This window comes from Cryptomeria japonica, chromosome 9 (assembly GCF_030272615.1).
Source record: "Cryptomeria japonica chromosome 9, Sugi_1.0, whole genome shotgun sequence".
In the NCBI taxonomy this organism is placed as follows: domain Eukaryota; kingdom Viridiplantae; phylum Streptophyta; class Pinopsida; order Cupressales; family Cupressaceae; genus Cryptomeria; species Cryptomeria japonica.
In genome coordinates, this window is record NC_081413.1 from 659607009 (window position 1) to 659631134 (window position 24126).

Genomic DNA, 24126 nt, shown 5'->3' on the forward strand with positions numbered 1-24126 from the left:
TAAAAAAACAATTGCTGGTTCATTTAACAACTCTAAAAAAACCTATTTTAATTTTAGATTTTGAACTCATTTGCATCATATATATATATATATATTTTTTATATAGAAAATATAGAAAGATTCACTTATTTTAAACATGCACAGTTGCAAGGATAGTTATAACTATGGATTTGTGTGTTAGCTGCACAAATTCTTTTTTTTCAGTTTCTATATAACCCACGCAGTCCAGCCATATTTTGTTTGTTTATTCTCAAACTGATAGAGGGTTTTGTTTTTTTTGTTGTTTACATGGACAAGACATTGATTGTTGAAGACTTTCGAATCCTTTTTCTTGGATTTTCACAATGGGAATCTCACATCTTTTGGCTACCATATTATCAAACCTCCACCTCTAGAGTAAGTAATCTGGAACTTCATCAATGACCTTTGATTTTGATTTTTGCATACAGATGAGTCTTCATTTGATCGATTTTGTGGTGAAATAGTGCGAAACAAATTATTAAAGAATATCCTGTCAAGTATGGCTAGCACGAGGACAGCGAAATCGATACTTGAATGGAGTGAAACCTGGCAAGGACCTGGCTGCTAGAATTCGTAAATGATTTTCATGATTCAATAAATTATTCTATTTTTGCCTCACTTTACACTTTAAGTGTTGCAGAATACCAATAATCTATAATCTGTTGTTTTTTTAATTGGAATTTTAGTAGTAGTTGTTTCGGAATAAAATAGTTGTAAGAACATAGAATATTAATAGTTAGTATCTAAACAAAATCCCCATACCATTATGCATGCTTCCATGCATGCACACGCCTTATTTGAAAGCTCCCATTTTTTAAGACACTACCAAAGAATTCCCATTGCATTTGTCTGTTCTCCAACTCTTCACTTTTTTGCTTTTCACTTTTTTGCCCTTTCTAATTTGGGGCATGTTAGATCTATAATTATTTAATAGAATTTATATTTAAAATAATTTTGATTTGGTTCATGTCATAGCTTGAGGGAATGTATAAATATTTAGAAAGTCACAATATTTATATGTTATTTGAGGAAAATTAGACTATTCAAATGTAATCTTAATATTGAAGGACAAATAAAAATAATTCTATTTATCTCAGTAGCATTCAACATAGTTATTAAATGATATAAAAGATAGAATAAATTGAGTCTTAAGCAATTTTAGAATGTTTAGACATGGAAAGATGATTGGAGTAACTTGATTAAACATCATCTTATTCTAAAAATTCAATTATACGATTAATTTATTTTAAAATTAATTGTTGATTTATTTAACAATTGAAAAAAAAAAGTTTTATTTTGAAATTTAAAATGATTTACATGTGAAAATAAAAAATAGAATAGAAATATTGCTTATATCTACAAAAATATGGAAAGGTTTCATTTATATAATTTGAAATGATTTACAAAAATATAGAAAGGTAATTAGGAAAGATATAATTTATTTCAATTTTAACTAGAATAGAAATATTGATTTTATATACAAAAATATAGAAAGGTTTCATTTATATAATTTGAAATGATTTGAATGATAAAAAAACTTAAAATAGAATAGAAATGTTACTTAGGAAAAATATAGAAAAGTTCTATTTATATCTAGATTTTAGTTTTAAATTTATTCTATAGAAAGGTTCTATTTATATCTAGATTTTAGTTTTAAATTTATTCTAAAAGATTGATGATTCATTCAAAAATTAAAAAATATAAAATTTAGTTTAATTTAGAATGTTAGTTTAATTTAGAATTTTAAATAATTTACATGTCAAAAGGATTTTAGTTTTAAATTTATTCTAAAACAAGAGAGGTGGAAAAGGTGAAATATTTTTTTTAGTAATTACTATTATAATTTAGGGTTAAGTTAAGATTAGGGTTTAATTAAGGTTAGGTATAGTTTTTAATTATAATTACTATTAGAGCTATGATGATAATCTTATTAATCTTTGGAGATCCATAAAATGCTAGAAATATAATTGATATCTAAATAATTATTTTAGAAACATAATAATTAAAAATAAAAATCTATATTTTATTAATAATTCATCATCTAAAAGTTTAATCCACTATACTTAAATTTCTGTAAGTTTGTCTTTAATCATATATTTATGTATACTTTTAAAAAATAACCTTATAATAAACTAGAAAAATGTAACAATTATAATTTAGGGTTAATTTAGAATTAGGGTTTAATTAATGTTGGCTATAGTTTTTAATTATAATTATTATTAAACTTTTAGTTAAATTAGAATTTAGTTATGGTTAGGCTTCAGCTAAAGTTATATCAACCCTACCCTAACCCCAAGCTTTATCCTAGAAGAGTAACTTTAATCACAACCTAGAATTAATCCTATCCATAACCTAATCTTAACCATAACTCTGATCTAACCCTAATTGAATCCTAATAACCTAACCCTAAAATTAATCCTAACCTTAATTAAACCTTATCTTGAACAACCTAAACTTAACCCTATCCCTAATTAAACTCTAAATCTTATCTAACCCGAACCCTAATCTACACCAAACCAAGATCGTAATTGAACTCTAATCCTAATTTCTTAACCCTAATGTAATTGAATCATAATCCTCATTTAATTCTAATCCTAACCCTAACTATAATTAGACCCTTACCATAATTAAACTCTAATTATATATAATGCTAACCCTTAAACTTGATTGCTCTAATTGAATTCCAACCCTCACCTAACCCTAAACTTAATTTTAACCATAAAATTGAACCCTACCTACAACTTGAACCTTAATCTAACCTTAATTTAACCCTAAATATAATTTGAACCCCAATCCTAATTGAACCCCAATCATAATTGAATTTCAATCCTAATTTAACTCCAATCATAATGCAATTGAATAATAACCCTAATTCTAAGCCTAATTGAACTTTAATAATACCCCTACCAATAATTAAAACCTTGCCATAATCAAACCCTAACCTTGACAATATCCCTAAGCTAGATGTAGTAAACCCTAACCCTAATTGAACCTATATTCTAACATAACCATAACCTTAATTAAACCTTAAACATAACGTTAAAATCAAGCTTTATTATATAATCCTAACCATCATGTCATTCTTTATCCTCAAACTCTAACCCTATTTGAATCCAAACAATAACTCTAAACCTAAATGATTTGTAATACTAACCCTACTCTTGATTGAACACTAGCCCTTTCCCTAATACTAATTCTAATTCAACCTCAACCCTTACCCCAAGCATTCTCCTAGAATAGTAACCCTAATTGTTGTGTAATGTTAACCCTAAACCTTAGATGACCATGATTGAAACCTAACCATAACCTAACCCTAAACTTAACCTTAACCCTAATCCTAATTGGACTTTAATACTACTTTAACCCTAACACTAATGTCATTAAATTATAACAGTGATTAAACTCTTGTCCTAACTATAATTGAATCCTTATGATAACCTAACCCTATCTTGAACCTAAACTATAGCCCTAAAATAACCTTAACCTTAAATCCAACCTAACCTTGATACTATTCCTAATCTTTATGAAAACGTAATCCATAGCCCTAATTAAACCTTCATCCTAACCTTGAAACCATGCTTTATTATAGAGCCCTAACCTTAACACAAGGCTTTATCCTTAAACCTTGACCCTTTTTTTAATCATAACACTAACCCTAAACCTAATAAGACCCTAATTTAATTGTCATATTAACCCTAATCTTAACTGAACCCTATCCCTGACTCTAATACTAATTCTAATTGAACCTCAATCATTACCCCAACCATTCTTCTAGACTAATAACCTTAATTGTAGCCTAACCTTAACCCTAACCTTAACAATGATGTAAACCTTCTTTGAACACAATAGTAACCTTAACCCTAACCCTAGCCATAATCCTAACAGTAATCCTAAATCCTAACACTAACCATAATTCAAAACCTAAACCAAACCCTAACCTTGATGTGAACCCTAATCATAGCCCGAACAATAATGTAAACCTTAACTCTAACCATAATACTATCCTTAACCCTAACCCTATTCGTAACCATAATATTGATCATTAAATAATGTTTTATAAGTAATATCATTAAATAAAGTCTAATATATATCTTACATTTTAGTTCATGCTTTAATCTTGCAACACATATATATTTATTAAAAATAGTCTAAATGGATATATAAAATTTCATATATCTCTACATAATAATATAATAATATAATTCAATTCAAGAAAAAGATACTATATAATTATATGTTGCATTTATTTTATGTTTTTCATGTCACATGGCGCTATTGCCACTTGCATATATACCTTAAATTTTAATTTAATCCATATAAAATACACAGAGAGATATCCTTCTCGACCAGCCTATTTTACTTTAGGGTGTAAAATTGATTAAAAATAGGTGCCTAGAGAAGGATATCTCTAGGTGTATTTTATATGGATTAAATTAAAATTTAACGTATATATACTAGTTTAACCACAACGTAATCCAAACCCTAACAACCCTAATCCTAATTGAATTCTATCTGAAACCCTAACCCTAATTAAAATTTCATCCTAATTTAAATGTAAACCTTACATAATTGATTCATAACGTTAATTCTAAACCCTAATTGAACTCTTATACAAATCCTAACTATAATTATAACCTTACAATATCCCTAATCTAGATCTAATTGAACCCTAAACCATATCAACCTTAATCTAACCATAATTGAAACCTAACCATAACCTAACCCTAAATGTAACTCTAACCATAGAAATGGACCCTAAAGTTAACCCTAACCATAGAAATAGACCTTACCTACAACTTCAACCTTACTCTAACCTTAATATGAACTCTAAGCCTCATTGGATCCTAATTATAATTTAATACTAACCCTCACCATCACAATCCCTTATCCTAACTATAACCCTAACTAAACCTTAACCTTGACCTTAAAATCAAGCTTTATTATACAATCCTAACCCTCACACCATGCTTTATCCTTTAACCATAACACTATAAATGAATACTAATCTTAACTCTAACCATAATTGAACCCTAAATAAATTATAATACTAACTCTAATCCTACCCTTAACCCTATTCAAGATGTAAATCCTAACCTTAACAATAACCAAAATTATAACCCCATTCCTAATCATAACCCAAGCCCTAAAGCTAACCCTAATCCTAAAAAATGATGTAAACCCTAACTGTTATCCTAATCCTCATCCTAAACCCTATCACAAAACATAACCCTAACCTTGGCCATGATTTTAATACTCAACCTAAACATAATCCTAGGCCACAACCATATCCATAATCCTCACAATAACCCTAATCATGGTGTAAATCCTAACCGTAAGCTAACCCTAAATCTAACCCTAACTATGACATAAACACTAACATTAATCCTGACACTAACCCTTAACCCTAACCCTAATCATGATGTAAACCATAACCCTAACTATAATACTAATATTAACCCTAGCCCTAAGCCAAACCATGATGTAAACCCTAAGCTTTACCATAGTCCTAACTAGAAGTCTAAACCATTACCCTAATCATAGTCATAACCCTAACCCTAACCTAACCTAACCTAATCATAACCCTAAAACCTAACCCTGAAAATGGTGAATGGCTCGACAACTCTTAAGATTCACAAACCATCTATTACAATGCATTAATAATATATGAAGATTAATAATATATGAAGGGTATTAGTATCTTGGTGCATCTTATGGGTTGGATAGCCATTTCTATAAAAATAACTATAAACCTAACCCTACCCGTGATGTACACCCTAAACCTATCCATAATTTAAACCATGATGTAAACCCTAATCCTAACCATGATGAAAATTCTAACCTTAATCATAACCATAACCATAGTTATAAACCTAAACCTAACTATAACACAAACCCTAGACCCTAACCCAAGCAAAAAATGTATCCCTAACATGATAAAAATCCTAACTCTAACCATAACCATGATATAAACATCAACATTAATACTAATACTTACCCTTAACCTTAACCCTAACTATGATGTAAACCTTAACCCTAGCTATAATTCTAACCATAACTATAACCCTAAGCCTAACCATAAACCTAACCCTAACTCCAACCCCAACCATGATGTAAACCATAACCCTCACCATAATCCTAGCTATAACTGTAAACCCTAACCGTAACCTAGCCATAACCATAAACCGTAATCCTAACAATAATCATTAGCCCTGACCCTAAAACCTGATCATAACCATAACCATAACCATAACTATAACTCAAAACCTATATGTAATCCTATCCATAATCCTAATCCTAATCTTAAACCTGAACCAAAATAATAACCCTAACCCTAATGTTAATCTTAAACCATAAACCTAACCATAATCATCATGCTAACACTAAGCATGATGTAAACCCTAAGCCTAAGCCTAAGCCTAAGCTTAGCCCTAAACATAATGTTAATCATGACCCTAACCGTAACCCTAATGCTAACCCTAACCTTAACCCTAGCTATTATGTAAACCCTAACCCTAGCCATAATCCTAACTATGATCCTAACTATAATTCTAAACCTAACCTTAACCCCAACTATGATGGAAACAATAAACCTAAACATAACCCCAAACCATGACCCTAATCCTAATCCTAACCTTAACCCTTACCTTAATCATATTTGAATACTAATACTAACTCTAACTATAATTAAACCCTGAATAAATTTTAATACTAACCCTAATCCTAACCCTAATAATAACCATACTTATAACCCTAAACCTAACTATAACCCAAACCCTCAAAATAACCCTAATCCAAACAATGTTATAAAGCCTAGAACTATGAGCATAAACCTAATCTCAAACCCTATCGCAAACCATAACCCTAGCCCTAACCCTAACCATGATTTGGACCCTAAACCTAACCATTATCATAACCCTAACCTTAAACACTAACCCTAATCATAACCCTAACTATGATGTAAACCTTAACCTTGACAATAATACTAACTTTAACTTTGATCCCAAACATAACCATCAACAAAATCCTAATCCTAACCATACCTCGAATTATAATTCTAACCCTAACCCTAACTCTAAATATATCTACCCTAACCCTACCTATGACATAAACCCTAAGCACAATTGTAACCATTTCACTATACCCTAACCCTAACCATAAATTTAAACCTAATATTAAACTACACCAATAACCCTAACCCTAATTTCGTAAACCAAAATCAATTTCTGTTAAATATATTAGTTTTTCTTTTGATAACATTCTATGTTTTTAAAACTGAAATAATGGTGCCTCATTTCTGTTAATGTGGATGTCCTGCGTCATTAATAAAAAAATTAGTTTTACCTTCTACAATCTATTAAATCTAATAATTCTATCATCTTAATTAGAGTTTTAGATTAACAAATCTATTTTTAAGTAACATAAAATAATATAATCAGGTTATGGGTGCCTGGATAAACCCTTGGTTTTTGTTGAAGGTTATGGGAGCCTTGATAAAACCCTTGAGATAGTGAAAGGCTTTGGCCCCATCCACTTTCAGCTAGGTTTCATTGATATCTCTTTGCTGCTAGGCTGGTTTTAGGCTATTGTTTATCTTTGATGTATCATTTGCAGTGTCTGTTTTGGATTTCGGTCCCTTCAAAACCTATTGTATGGGGTTTCAGATCCCCTCAAAACCTGTTTACCTAATCAAAAACATAAAATGAATATAATTATATTTTAAAGTTTCTATTTACAGTTTCTAACATTTCTTCAACTAATTTAAATTATAAAAAATTTCATTAGATTAAATTTAATAATACTTAAATCTCAAAACTAATAAACTATTTTATAATAAACCAAAATAACTTCAATACAATCAACTAAGCATGTACAATTTAAAAAAAAAAAAAATTATAATAAAGAACATAAATTACTTATTGAAAAGTATAATGCTAGGTTTATGGAGGGGGGCTGCTGAGATTTTAATTTTAAAATTGAGGTCCAATGAATTTTGTCGTATTTAGCTTAAAAGTTTAAATTCTCATAACAAGTTTTTAAACTACCAAATTTAAGAAAACTGGTGATTTCATAAATATAAGATTTTTGTATGCCATAACAAAAACAAATAAAAAATGAATAATTAAAAATAATTGATTTTCTTTCAAAAAACTATTTTTTAATAGAAATTAAATTAATAGAATATTTACTATGTGCATAATAAAAACAAGTAAAAATAATTTATTTCTATCCAAAACTTTTTTTTAATAAAAATTAAATTTAGAAGTTTAAAAAATAAGATGACTCTATTTTTTTAAAAGATTTCAAATAATCTAAAGCACAATTTTTTTTAATTCATAAAACCACATGTTCTTTAAAATAGAACTTAAACCATCTCATGGAATATGTTCTTTAAAATAGAACTTAAACCATCTCATGTAAATTATTCCATGATATCTTCTCACTCTCTTATTCTCTAAATAAAGCCATATAGAAGAAAGAAGAATGATTGGGTACAATAGTAATGTTTATGGTGATGTTCAGGCAGAGCAGCACTCAAAGCTATTATCAGTTTGCTGACAACACTTTTGGGTAGGGGTGATAAGGCATTGTGAACAATCCGGCATGGTGTCTTTACTGCATCCCGTACAACTGCCACATGGTTGCGCAGTGACTGAAGACCGTGCATTTCAATTAAAAGAAATATTTCATGAAGAAAAAGATTACATTTAAACTGACCATTCCCATTAGATATTTCTAAGCAAACTTATGACAAAGAAAAATTGTATGAATATATCTCACCCATCAAGAAAAATAAAAAGAATAAGAATGGAAGCATACAATGAAGAGCCCATCACAACTCCTGTGCCTGCCATTTGTTTTGAGATTACAATATGCAATGATAATAAAGACAAGTATTTATATATTAAAAGCGTGAATTATTTAGGGAAGTTCTGTGAATTATATTGAAATGCATTTAATTGGCAAGGTTGTCAAATACTCTCGGAGATGTTTCTATTGTTTCTATTGTTGTAAAATAGTATTGAATTTTGATATTAGATATACAAATGATGAACATGCATCATTTGTCTTGTTTTGTCTTTAAATAATTATTTGTTCCCAAAGGTTAGCAAGCTCTTCCAAGTTTAACGTTGCATAATTCAATTTCATTATATTATTTAATAATCTTATTTATTTTGAAATTAGAGACTATATTACATATACATATTGATATTATAATTTTTTAAATTATATATAAAAATAAAGATTTAACATTTATAATAGACATTAACTTTTATAAAATTCAGACATCTGAATAACCATTGTTTTAATTAATTGAAATGCATGAAATTCATTGTTATTGTATGTAAACTATTTTAAATGATGAAGAGACATAATATTCAAAATGTCCCAATCATATTTAATATTTCATTTTATAGATAAAATTTCTAATTAAAATTGAGAACTATTTATGTTTAGTTAAAATAAATTTTGACTAACATATATTTAAAAATACATACTAACTATATTATAAAATAATTATTTATTAATTATTTAAATTTTTAATGTTCTATATAAAAATAATAGTTTTACATCTTATAATTGTTCATTATACTTTCATATAGCCTTTATTGTTCATTAGCCATCTATACGTAACATGCCTACAATTCTAGTAGTAATTTTGGCATCATTTATCAATTCAAATTTCACATGGACCTTGAACATTTTTTTTTTTTTAAAGCAAGTTCTGCAAGGGGCAGTACCCATTATATTTCCAAGAGAAAAACTTTACAAAGGGTGAAGGATATTCCACTCCTTATACTAACATCCATAGGGGATCAGTTATAACAATACTTGATCCCATTACCTATGACCACCAGCCTATCTCCTACTCCTTCTGGAAAGAGACCATCATTTTCCTGAAGGAAAGTTGCAAACCTATCCATACTGTTTTCCTTCATTATGCCAGCCTTCAAAATGGACCAAGCCTTCTGCATCTTCTTCTTCTTCCCTACTACTTGTAGATTGAAGTATCCCAACATACACCCATCCAAAGCTCTCATCACCTCCAAGTAAATCCTTTCCTCCACCATCCTATGCAAAATGACATTTTTCCATAGAGCATGGCCCAGCACCCGAATGATAGGTTGGAACAAGTCTTCCATCAGCCTTCCGTCATGGACATGACCACGAGACTAGTAATCAGGTCCAAGAATGTCAACCATGGTCTCTTTCTCCTATTCATTGGCTTGTTTGAAAATTTGCTCTACCTGCTCTTTGGGCGATTTCTCCAAACCAACCACCTTACTGCACTTACAAATAATGCCTAAATGCTCTATCATTATCCCTTATGCTAAAACAACATCGAATATGTGTCCATAAATAGACCTCCCCTTTGCTTGAGCATCAACGACACCCAAATCTATAAAGCTTGGGACAATCTGACTATTAGTCGCCTTGTTCCCAAGCATACTTCCTTGTGTAAAAAGTAAGCGATACTGGCCACATGATTTCCTCACACACGAGAGAACTCCAATCTAGGATTTCGTCACCCTCTGCCTATCACCGTCAATAGCTGCTATACTTATCCAATTGCAGACTTCGAGATTGAAAGAAAACCAAAGGATATGATCTCTTTAAGTCCAATCGACATCATGTCATCCCTGCCAAAATCTCTGGCAAGCTCCTCCTCAATCCCCATGTTTGCCAGATAATCTGTTGCTTTGTTGCCTTCTTGAAATATATGTTGAATATTGTAATCACCTAGAGAATTCAAAAGAAAATTAATCCTCGGGATCGAGCTCTGCAACCGCTAGTTTTGGAATATAGAATTGATCACTTTATTAAGGATAACCTAAGAGTCTCCTTCAATTATGAGTTTGACAATCCCATTATTAACACACCACCGAAGCCCTGCCTCAAGCGCAGATATCTCTGCCATATTGTTGGTAGCTACACCTACCGAACCCAATATGGCATGCACCACCTCACCAACTTCATTTCTAATGATATCTCCCAGACCACTCCAACCCGCATTCCCCCTACTTGCACCATCGAAGTTTAATTTCATCCACCCTGACGGTGGGGCCTGCCGCTTAGCATTTTTGCTTTTTGTTTTTCAATCATTTAATCTATGATCACCACCCTGCTTAAAAGTCCAAAGTTTCTCCATTTCAATGTTCCACTTCAAAAGGAATTTATAATTCTTCCCTTGAATTATTCCGTTTACAAATTCCTCTATCGTACCTTTAATTTTTGCCCTTAGGAACTGCACTTCCAATGCTTCTTCCTTGAAAATCCTTCTCTTGCATTTGTTCCAAACATGCCAGAACAAGAGAGAGGGAGAAACCAACTAGAGCATTCCCCATTTCGAGTGTCTCCCTTCAATCGGATAGGAAATGAGAAAATCCTTTAAAGTTTTATTTTTGACAATGAAGCTTTGCAACATTTCTAGGAGCCAATCCCAACAATCACTAGTGTATGGGCACTAATAGAGAAGATGATCAGTCAATTCCTCCTCCTGTTTGCATATGATACACCAATTTGGCCCTGAAATCCTGATCGATTTCAATCTGCTACCAGTAAGGATCCTGCAATGAATAGCAATCCATAGGAAAGCCCCTGCTTTCGGTAAAGTCCATTTACCCCAGCACAAGATCGAGGGCCAATCACTATTCCTCTCTCTCTTCTTTTGAAGCTCATATCCAAGATTGACTCTATAATCGCCCGATTTGGATGCACTCAAAAGTAGGTTGTCTTCCTTGTCTGTGGGAAACACCTTTTTTCTCTGAAGGATATTTGAGAGCCATCTATGATTGATTTGATGCCAATCCCCTTCACTCCTCCACGACAGAGAGGAGGAAGAATTGGGTAGTGTTTGAAAATAATCTAACACCCAGAGGCCTACAGATGATTCAATCTGGTTGACCCAGTCTTTGCCTTCGAATAAATCTTCTAATGGCTCATGAATCATGCCAAAACCTTGCTCTTTCGCCATTGCCAATCTTCCAAGTTAGGTGGTCTATGATGAGCTTGTTTACTCTCCCAAATGAACCTCCAAAAAGGAGACCCTCTGACTAAATTGGCCACCGTCAAGATTCTATCAGGGGAATTTGAATCTAAATATTTAGCAACCAATATTCTGGACCAAAGTTTCTTGGGGAATTTATACATTTTCAACACTACCTTAATGCCTAAAGATAGATTTTGCAAATTCATCTTTCTTAAGCCTGCCCCACCTTCTTCCTTGATCATACATGTAGTGTCCCAATTGATCAAAGGAATCTTCCTGTCCTCCTTAGAACCTTCCCATAAAAATTTCTTAAGAAAACTGTCAAGAGACAAGGAGGCTCTACCTGATAACCTGTAGCATGACATTTAATAAGTGGGCATCACCGATAAAAATGACTTAATCATTTGAATTCTCCTAGCTTGAGAAAGCCATCTATTTTTCCAGATGGCCTCTTTGAGGTGGCATCTTTTGATAACCACTTCCCACAACTTGTTGTCGACTCTTCCAGCAAAGAGAGCGATGCCAAGATAAGTTATGGGGAATTCACCCAGCTCAAACTCCAGAATTTCTGATATTCTAGAATAGAGTTTTCTGTCGGTGTTTAAAAAGAACACCATTGATTTGTTCTTGTTCATATTTTGGCTTGAATCTAACTCAAAACAATCAAGCACCTTTCCGATAGTTATTGCCTCCCTAACTGTAGCCTACCCAAAGAGAATGGTATCATCTACAAATTGTGAGTGTGAGATAGGCTCCGTATTTTCATGGATGGAGATCCCTCTCCAAAGACCCAGACTAACCTGCTTTTTGATGTTTCTCCCCAACACTTCTTCCATGAAAAAAAATTAAAAAGGGAGATAGCGGATCACCTTGTCTTAACCCATTAGTAGCATAGAAATAACCACAGACCGAACCATTTACAAGAATGAAGAAATTAACTAAAGACACACAATGCTAAATACATTTCACATAGCCTCTATCAAAACCAAAACGAAGGAGAACATCAAACAAAAAAGGGCCATTGAACTCTGTTATACATCTTGCTGACATCTAGTTTAACAATCATACCTTTTTTCTTATCTAAAAGCATAGAGTGAATGGTCTCCCCAGCCATGATGATGCTGTCCACAATTTCTCTCCTGTGAAAGAAACCATGTTGTTCCTCTGAGATAATTTTATTAAGCAATGACTTTAATCTGTTTACTAATGCCTTAGACACAATTTTGTACAAAGTATTGCATAGAGAGATCGGACGATAGTCCATCATGGACAAACAATCTTTCTTTTTAGGAATCAAGACAATAACCGTGTTGTTCATTTCTCTGACAAACTTCCCTTTCCTTCTGAATTCTTCCGCCACCTTGAAGATATCATCGCCCATAAATCCACAACATTTTTGGAAAAATTCTGATGTGACACCATCGGGCCCAAGCGCTTTGAAAGGATGGTTATCGAATGTGGCCTTTTTAATCTCCTACATTGAGAAGGGGCGCATCAACTGATCATTTTCTTCCACCATAACCACTCTATTAATGACATCTAGCATGGAGGAAGAAAGCTAAGAGGAATTGTTGAGGTAGTCCCACAACAAAGTTTTGAAATGATTCACTGCTATGTCTTCAATAACCTTTACCTCATCTTGCCATGCCCTGAAGTCATCTTGAATATGGCTAATAAGACTATTAGCTCTTTTGACCTTGACAGAATCATGGAAGAATTTTGAGTTCAAATTGTCTTCTTTGATCCAACACTCTCTCGATTTTTCCCACCAAAAGACTCCCTCTTTGAACAAGAGTTCCGCCAATTCTCTTTTTAGTTGTTTCTCTCTGGTAAATTTGTCATTGGACATTTCTTCTAAGATAACATTTTTATTAAGGTTATCTAGCTCTGCTTCCACTCTAATCTTTTTTGCAAATATATTCTTGAAAGAGATCTTGTTCTATTATTTTATTTTCTTCTTAACCATCTTCAGCCTTTTTACAAAGCAATAACTCGAAGTGCCTGAAAAAATATCACTTTCCTTCCACCAAGATTCCACATTTGGCAAAAAAATCCTTCTCTCTCCACCACATACCCTAAAACATAAAACTTCCTCTAGAAGTCTTATTGGCTTCCTGAAAGATTAATTGAACCGGGAAATGATCTGACAAAGATAAAGGAAAAATACAAGAGTCAAGGTTGATATTGGAATCCAACCAAAAGGGACCTACCAGAAATCTGTCCAACCTTTTTGAGATTCTTGCAAAGTTCTCTCTCCTATTGGTCCAAGTATATCTTCCATTCTTTGGAATGACATCAAACAAATGATTCGACATCATGAAATCCTTAAAATCCTCAATGACTTTGTTGGACATTTTCAAACCTCCTCTCTTTTACTCCAAATCAAGCAGAGCATTAAAGCCCACTACTACAATGACTCTATCATTGTTAAGAGAGCCAATCTTGATGGAAATGTCCTTCCAAACCTTCACTTTCTCTTCTGTCTTTATTGGACCATATACATTGACCAATGGAAAAACCATATTTTCCTTCAGGCTATGAACCACTCCAAACAACCAATATTCTGATATTTCCAACTCCATCACCTTTATGTTATGTGGGTTCCATAGGACTCCCAATCCCCCTACAGAGTGTCTGGCTTCTTGAAAAAAACCTTCCCAATTAGTGCAAGAATGAAGAAAACTGAGAGATTTGTTCATACATAATTTTGTTTCTTGAAATAATACAATGTCACTCTCTATTCTACGTAATGCTCTTTTTACCAAGCATTTCTTGGTAGAGGTAGAGAGGCCCCTGACATTCCAAGTGGTAATCTTCATCTCTCACCAAGGGAGGCCCCGGCTCCCTTGGCTTTTTTCATGAATTCTATAACATTGATGATGCCTTTCTCGTTGGCTCTGGCTTCTCTTGTCTACTTATTTAATCTTCTCCCCTGATTCCCATTGGCCTTGCCTATCAATATATTAGCAAACTAGATAATGCATCTCTGGTTAAGGTTGTCCAACACATCAGCCTGCAGAAAGTCTTCATCAGGAATCCCTATCGTATTCAATTTCTATGTTAGAACATCCTTTCTTTTATGGAGGGGACTCCTTCAATTGTGAATTATTCTCGACACCCTTTTCCATACTTCTGTTTGTTCCAGAACATTCTCTCGAAGTCCCTACACACTTAGACAACCTTGGTGAAGTAGGATTCTGTTGGATCTCCTTCTCTAGAGAAACATTTTTTGTAACTGATTTATGATCTTCCTCTTTCTGAATCCACTTTTTGGCCGATTTACCAAAATCAGAGCAATCTTCCACAACTTGATCCTTAGATACACTTTGCTCACGATATGGAGAGGGATGTTCCACTTCTATCTATTGCTTCTAACTTCTCTCACCAGCCTTGAGATATATGACGGCGAGAACTTTTTTGACCACTACAATCTTTATCCTACCATATAGGTAGGAATCATTTTCAATGATTTCTTCATCCACTACCAACAACGTACCTAACCATCTTCCCATACATTCCAAACTAGAATCACCCCAATACTCCATTGGTAGATTATATAGATGAATCCATATAGGCTCCTTATACCCTGCATGTGGAACAAGATAGAAATTAGGTTGCCATAGTTGGAGATACACATGCGCCGCACAAAAGACCCAATTTTGTTGGTTCAGAATCTTATTTCTTACCATTTCCTCTCTGAAACTGCAATGAAGAAACCTTTCGGGATGAACTTCAAGACAACATCCTGGCTCCAATTTTCTCTAACCCAATCCCTAGTTTGCATTCTAGTGATCCTAGCACCATTAAATCTCCTAATAATCGCCATGTCCCTCCACAAGGCGATGTCCTCTTCCATTTCCATAGGCAAATAAATATTAATGATTGATTCACTGCTATTTCTTTCAGCCCGAGGGGGAATATTTGAATCCACATTGCCCCTAAAACCTCTTCCATATCATCTTCTAGGTCTGTGATACTGATAGCCTTGCCTAAATCCTTCTTTTCTGAAACTTCCGCCATTGCCATGTTGGGGAAAACCTTGAAGTCTTCGCATACCTCTGCTCTGTCATGTGAATCTTTTTGTTTGGAATTATATTTTATTAAATTTACCAGAGAAGAGTAAATGATCTACTACTTGAAAGAGTAAAATACATGCACCTTGAACTTTAATATATAAGTCATCCCATGTTTGAAAAATATTATTTTTCATGTTAATGATTCTTTTTTCTTTTTCATGGATTTATATATTAGATCATAGACACATGAAATCTAGGGAGAATATAATGGTGAAAAATATATAAATATGTAATTTTTTTAATTTCTTGGTCTTAAATAAAGCATATTTTCAAGTAGCATGTGTGCCAATATACTCTTCCCATCCATATATACAATCTGATGCATCTCGCGATATATATGTAACAATATACATGTACCCCATCCTAACCTCTGGGGATTGTCCACTAGTCTCTCCAACATCCTACCCCACAGTGGGCGCCAGAAATGTGTGTGAAAAAGTGAAATAAGTCTGTAAGTTGCAGGACACAACACTTCAATTAAGTCATTACATGTATGGTTAGACAGATATAAGCATGAATAATAAAACCATAACAAATTAACCAATTGACTTCTAAAAGATGCGAGTATAAGATTCCTCTCAGAGTTGTATAAGCAATACCAGTGACTAGACTACACCAAGACAAAGGATTTAATCTATATGAGAATGATATTAAGCTAAATGGATGCAAGATGGATGAAAGATTCAAGAAATTATGGATTCAAGCAATCATAATTGAACTAAATATTGAAAAAGATAAACTAAGATGTAATTGATGGACTTTAAAAGAACTGAGAGGGGGGGGGTTGGTGAATCAGTGACTCTAAAACACACACTACTTTGAATACCAATCTATAGATGTTCTTAACCAAGTGGTTAAACAAAATACATGGTATTGAAAATGAAATAACAACATCCACAAAAAGTAGAACATCCACCATAACACAAGTGTTCATACATGGAAAACCCAAATAGGTAAAAACCACAGTGAGATGGAACTCAAAAGTTAACTATCTACAGTAATAGAAAACTGATCGATTAAGGCCTTACAAACAATTCTTCTAGGAGCGAATCTTGTGAGAGATTCGAAGCTTGATTAGATGCTTATACCATGTTAAGAGTACTACCTTGGTAAGAGTAACCTCATTGGAGGATTTTGAGAATCCAAACTAATGGATCACCTTGTTAGAGGATTTGTATAATGAAGCTTGTTAGAGCTTACCTGGTTAGGGGATTTGATTATGTTGTAATGATTAGAAAACAACAAGAATGGTTTGATATGTTCTGAGTAGCACAAAAATTGCTTGATCAGATCCTTCTAAGTACAAATAATATTGCTCTACATCTTAACACTTATCAATTCTCAACAAAAGGTTTTTCACTCTTTTCACATAACAACTCTCTATCTGTTATCATATCATATCATCCTTTAAATGACTTTGTACGATGTCTTTAAATAGACATACAATCCTTATGTCGGTCATAGGAACACAATTTCCTAGGAGCAGTGAATCTAGACATATAATCATAACTCATCACAAAAATTACCACCAAACAAACGATGCTGGTAACTCATCACAAAAATAGATGCCGGTTAGAATAGTTTAATATTGGCTGAAAATTAACCATTGTTATGGAATCTACACTAGATATTCTTCTACATCTTCATTCTGATTCTGATGTCGATCTGGTGGTATCTCAGGTTATCTCATAGGTACATACCGGTTGACACAAAGTACCAGTTTAGAGATAAACCTTAAACATGCTGGTTAGCAGTGTAAACCAATTGAAGTTACATTGGTAGTCAATGTAATCATATATGTGTGTGAGAGTGTTACATCAATGACAACAAGTGATGAATATATTACAATCATCATCAAGCCAACAATCTCCCCCTTTGGCATTGATGGCAACACTTAGAAAATTTTGAGTAATTTACAATACTACTAAGTGTGCATACAACATATCTACATATATATTCTCAAGCTCCCTTTTGAATGTAACATTATAGTACTCCCCCTTAGTGTATGCATAAATATAAAAAATTTCAAAAACAAAAACACATACATACATATAATTATTACTCCCCCTTTGACAACAATGCCAAAATGATAAAGAAAAATATATATATATAGAAATTTTGTATCAAAAATTTTAGTATATATGACTTTTGAAAACAAAGTCATGCATTAGGAATTTTCGTGAAAGCATGGTTTGAAATTTTGTTTCATCTAAGATAGATAATTTCGCCATGATTCTAGTATGTGATTCATATACTCTATTATAGACAGCAGCTGAGAATATTATTCCTTCGTTAAATCAAGTGAGCATGTTTCCGATGTAGCAAGAATATCTTCAGCACGAGAGTAGGCTCTCTAAAGAATGTCAATCTGTGAGGTGAGATGATTCTTGAGATCTCTTAGAGATTGGAATATCTTAGCTCTCTTTTATTACTATTCCAGATCAGTCTGTCATGCAGTTCATCTATAGACCGGTTAAAGACAGGAATGGAGTCCTGGAGTGGGACATATGCCTTACACAACCTTTCTATTTCCTACTCAATTTCAGCTTGATTTTTAGAAATATCAGAACAAAAGAAAGTAACATTGGAGGTAGATGCATGATACTTTCCTCACGATTCAATAGCTTTCTTCAATAAACTACCATTATGAGATAAGGCCATTTTTCTATTCTCGTTGTGCTTTTCTAGCTTATCTCCATATGCTTTCTTATGGCTCTTTTCAATAGACATTAGAGTAGCATCTTCAAGTGTTTTGATTTAATCAGATGCCTCTGCAACTAACTGTCTAAGTTTACTAATAGGAATGGGAAGATGTGTGACAGAGGTTTCCGATAGTAACCTAGATAAGATGTCTACAACATTCTGAATTGTCTCTACCTTAATTCCTTGTTCTTTCATACTTTTCTTATGTGCACGATCTTCCATCATACGCGTAAGCTTCATCATTTCAGAAGCACTCAAGGTATTCATATTAATAGGTTCTGAAATATTTAAAGAGTCATCATCATCATCATCATCATCATCATCATCATCATCATCATCATCATCATCAAGTAGTGTTTGCTTTCCCCTTTCAGAGGATATACGCTTAATGATGGCTCTTTCTGTGTTTGCTTCTGTTGTATCTTCTTCCTTCTGTGTAACAGCTTCCTTAGTGGTCTCTTTTTGAGTGATCTCAATGACTGCTGGAGATTGGGGTTTCTCCAGTTGTTCATTTCCTGGTCGAGGTTTCTCTTGTTGTTCAGTTGCCGGTATATTGACTTCCTCTATTTGAGTAGCCGGTTGATCACCTGTTGTATTCTGTACTTCTATGATCGAAGGAAGATCCATATCAGGTGCAGTAATTTCTTTAGATAGATCTACTGAATCCTTAATTTCCTCATCAATACGAATAACTGAGTCATTCTTCTTCTCGGTTGAGAAGACTATATCAGCTTGGAAAATTTCCTCTATGTCCATTTTTGGTAGAGAAACATCATCCGAGGTCTCATCCTTATTGAGAGATTGGATGCTATCTATCGTTTGTTTGATTAGACAGGATAGATGATGAGTTTCTGTCTCAATAACTGCTCTTTTTTCAGTAAGAAGCTTCAATCTTCTTATTTTAAAATCAAAATATACTTTGTATTCCTCAGTCAAAGCACTAATTCCATCTGATGACAATGTGGGAAAATACTGTACAAATATTTCATCAATAATTTCCTTCTCTAACTAAGTGGCTTCTTCCCATTTTTCTAACAAGGTATTATACAAGGATACTGCAATTTCTTTTTCTAATTCATGTGGATATCTACAGTAATGACTCAACAAGTTTATTACCTATTGGTGTATTTGCTTCTGCTCGTCTACAATAAAACAATCATAATACTATTTAACATTTTCAAACCTACTTCTTTCCAATGACTTCATTGTTCTTTCAAATGTTGTTGCAAGTTTGTAGGAGGCAATATCTAGTGGTGTAGTTGCCTTTGGCACTATGTTTGCCTTTTTAGACATTTTGTCGGTTGCCTTCTCCTTCTTAGGTTCTTCATCAGATTTTGTTCCCTCAGACTCTAGTTGCAAAATTAATTTCCCGTTCCTTCTCTTCTTTGGTACACTCTCCTTTTTCTTAGTTATTTTGGGTGCTTGTTCCTTCTTGCTTAGGAAACTTCGAGTCACCCTTGTAGTCTTCTTTTCAGGAGATTTTTCTTCACTTTTATTTTGCTTTCTTTTAGCTTTAGCTACAGATTCAATACTGGTTTCAACAGGTGAATCTTGGATTGCAAGAATATCTAATTTCACCTTCTTTTTGTCTACAAGCAATGCTAACAGAGTATTAGCATAACCAACTAGTAAGTCATCATTGAATTCATAGCTCACTTCTTCCATTTCTTCCTCTCTAGGTTCGCTTGCTTTCATTAGGAAAAAATTAGTAGTAACCGTGAAGATTATGTCTTTTTCAAAATGTCTTACTACATCTTCATGTAACCTTATTCTTATACTCATTTTCTTTTAAAATCCATTAAAATACCTGTTGGTGGCAGCCAAAAATGTATTCTTTACAACCTTGATGCTGTTTCTAATCTGAGAAATGATCAGTTGTTATTTGGACCATTCAATGTCACCTATACTAGGTAGGAAATTTTGAAAGTAGAAAAATAACCCAGCTAGAAGCTGACCAAATTTGAAATTTTTGGTATTGTCATTTTTGATAGACTTTAAATTTAGGAAAAGATGGTCTCTAATAGCTTCATAGATATCATAGTTTTTATCTTTAATAATCATACTATATGCTATATGAATTGCTGCGAATAGAACACTGTTAAGTCTACTGGAGTAAAATACTCTGTAGCTTATCACCATTGCTGCGATTTTCATTGCAGGATCTCGCATATTGTTAACAAAGAGCATGCCCATCAGAGGTGGAACCGGTTAGCTTGAAGATTGTATCTTTTGTGATTTTTCTCAACTTAGGAATTTCACCAGTTGAGCAATAACCCGTTACAGCCCTAATGGCTTCCTTGGTAATTATGTGAGTCCTTACCAGATACATATTCTCTCCATGTACTCAACTCAAAATTATTCTTATGTGTTCTTCTTCAAAATTTTCAAGAGGGTAGGCGACATTATGAAATCCTTTCTTAAAAATCTTAGAATATTCAGCTTCAATATTTCCTTCCTTGTCACAGAGTAATTTCATCTGAGTAAAGATGTGAAAAGTTCCCATATCTTCAATTTTCTAGTCTATATAGCTGGACAAATTGCCTTAGATAGCAAATCCACTTGGAACTTATGATAATGCATTATCAGACATAATTTTCTCTGCCTTTACATCTTCTTCAGGCTTAGTAGTAATCATCAACCTCCCTACAGATTTAGAAGTAGATGCCATTCTAGACAAATAAGTTTCAAGGTGGTAAGAAAGGAAATACCTAGAATTTAGCATGTCGCTTCGATTCCCAGTTGGATTATTCAAATGCACTCTCGTTCGCTTCTCTGCAGCTACCAATTCAGCTTGATTTCTCTTAATCACAAAGCAATTTGTTAATTCACACCAAAACTATCATCCTCTACTCTGCAATTACTTCAAATCTTTTTCAAAAAGATTAGGGTAAAAATGATAAGGTAAAACTAGTTTATATCCTTTTTACCAACCGTAATAAATGCTCGTACTTTTGGGTCCAAATTATGTTTTACTGTTACGCTCCCCTTAGCCATTTTAGACAGGCTTAAGTCACCCATGCTGGACTCTCTTCACTAGGAGAAGGAGTGATTTCTTCTGCAAGCACTTCTTCGCTCTTCTTTTTCCATGTCCGATTCATGTCTTCTCTTGTTTCCTCAACATCAACTTTTTTCTTGCCTTTCTGATCCTTAGTAGAGTTGACCGGTTTGCTATTTCTGGTTCTGCAAAAATTTGCTAGGTGTCCCGGTTTGTTGCAGTGATAGCAGACCATACCAAATGATCTCCAGGGTCCTGCATTTCATCTTCTTTTTCATCAGTTCATAGCCACTTGACCATTTTTATTACAAAAGGTACATAGAACATTTGTTTCCTTTTCCATCTTAAATGGACTAAAACTATCATTGTAGGATCTTTGCCAGTTCCTATTCATCCGGTTGTCATAGTTTCCTATTCGGCCACCATATGATCTAGGATGCATGTGTGGTACAAGATTTTTTGCACCTTATCTGCACTCAATATGTTTAAGCCCATACATTCCACAGGTGTAGCAATGTCCTTCAAACTTTCTAGATACATACCTAGTATTAGTATTATAACTTGCATTTCTCATAGGTTTGTTCCTACAAAAATTTGTAGTATGACCAGGCTTATGACAAACAAACTAGATAGGTTTGAAATATTTCTTGTCGGTAGTCTTATTGACTTTAGATGCATTTTTATTCTTTGGATAGTTTCTCTTTGTACCAGAGGATTCACCTTTCTCAGTTGTGTGAAAGCCAAGTCCAGAGATATCACCCTTCATTCTTTGTGATTGAATTTGTTCTTCCAGAATGGTAGAACTTTTGACAACGTTTTCCAATTTCTCATTAACTTCAGTAAGCTTAGTGACAAGATCTTCATTATGCTTAGATAGACTCTCTTTCAAAGATGATGCCAACTCAAGGTCTAATTTTAAGTTCTCCTTTTCTTCTGTTTCGGCTATTAAATGCTCATGCATGGTGTCTCTTTCTCATTTGTTTTTTAGGATCTCTTGATATTTTGCTTTGATAAGATCTTCAACAACTCTTCTCGATTCCAGCTCCTGACACATGCGAATAGTGAGACCTTCTAGTTCTTTTCTTAGATTCAGTTTCTCACCCTGCAACTATTGTCAGATATTTCTAATAGTTTTTCAGATATCTCTCTCCTTTTTACTTGAGAAGATTTCGGTTTACCCCTAAGAGTTTCAACTTCATTTCTATTGGCTTCTAGTTCTCTAACAATCTCAAAGTAGCTTATGTACCCCATGGTCATTTCAAGATTACCTTCTAAGCGGTTAGGCTTCAAAGAAGTTGAGCTCTAATACCAATTGATGGACTTGAAAAGCACTAAGAGGGGGGGTGAATCAGTGAATCCAAAACACGCACTACTTTGAATACTAATCTATAGATGCTCTTAACCAAGCAGTTAAACAAAATACATGCTATCCAAAATGAAATAACAACATCCACAAAAAGTAGACCGGTTAAGGCCTTACAAAGAGCTCTGCTAGGAGTGAACCTTGTTACAGATTCCAAGCTTGATTAGAAGCTTATACCCTGGTAAGAGTACTACCCTATTAGGAGTAACCTCGCTAAAGGATTTGAGAATCCAAACTAATGGATCACCTTGTTAGAGGATTTTTACAATGAAGCTTGTTAGAGCTTACCTGGTTAGGGGATTTGATTCTGTTGTAATGATTAGAAAACAACAAGAATGGTTTGATCTATTCTAAGTAGCACAAAACTTGCTTGATCAGATCCTTCTAAGTACAAATAATACTGCTCTACATCTTAACACTTATAATTTTTGAACAAAATCTTTTTCACTCTTTTCACATAACAACTCTCTATCTGTTATCATATCATATCATCCTTTAAATAACTCTCTACGATGTCTTTAAATAGACATACAATCCTTATGTTGGTCATAGGAACAAAATTTCTTAGGTGCAGTGAATCTAGACATACAATCATAACTCATCACAAAAATGACCGCCAAACAAACGGTGCTGGTAACTCATCACAAAAATAGATGTTGGGTAGCACAGTTTAATATCGGTTCAAAATTAACCGTTGTTATGGAATCTTCACTAGATCTTCTTCTACATCTTCATTCTGATTCTAATGCCAATCTGGTAGTATCTTAGGTTATCTCATAGGTACATACCAGTTGACACAAAGTATCGATTTAGAGATAAACCTTAAACATGTCGGTTAGCAGTGTAAACCAATTGAAGTTACACTGATAGTCAATGTAATCATATATGTCTGTGAGAGTGTTACATCAATGACAACAAGTGATGAATATATTACAATCATCATCAAGACAACAACAATAATCTCAAAAAGAAAGCACAA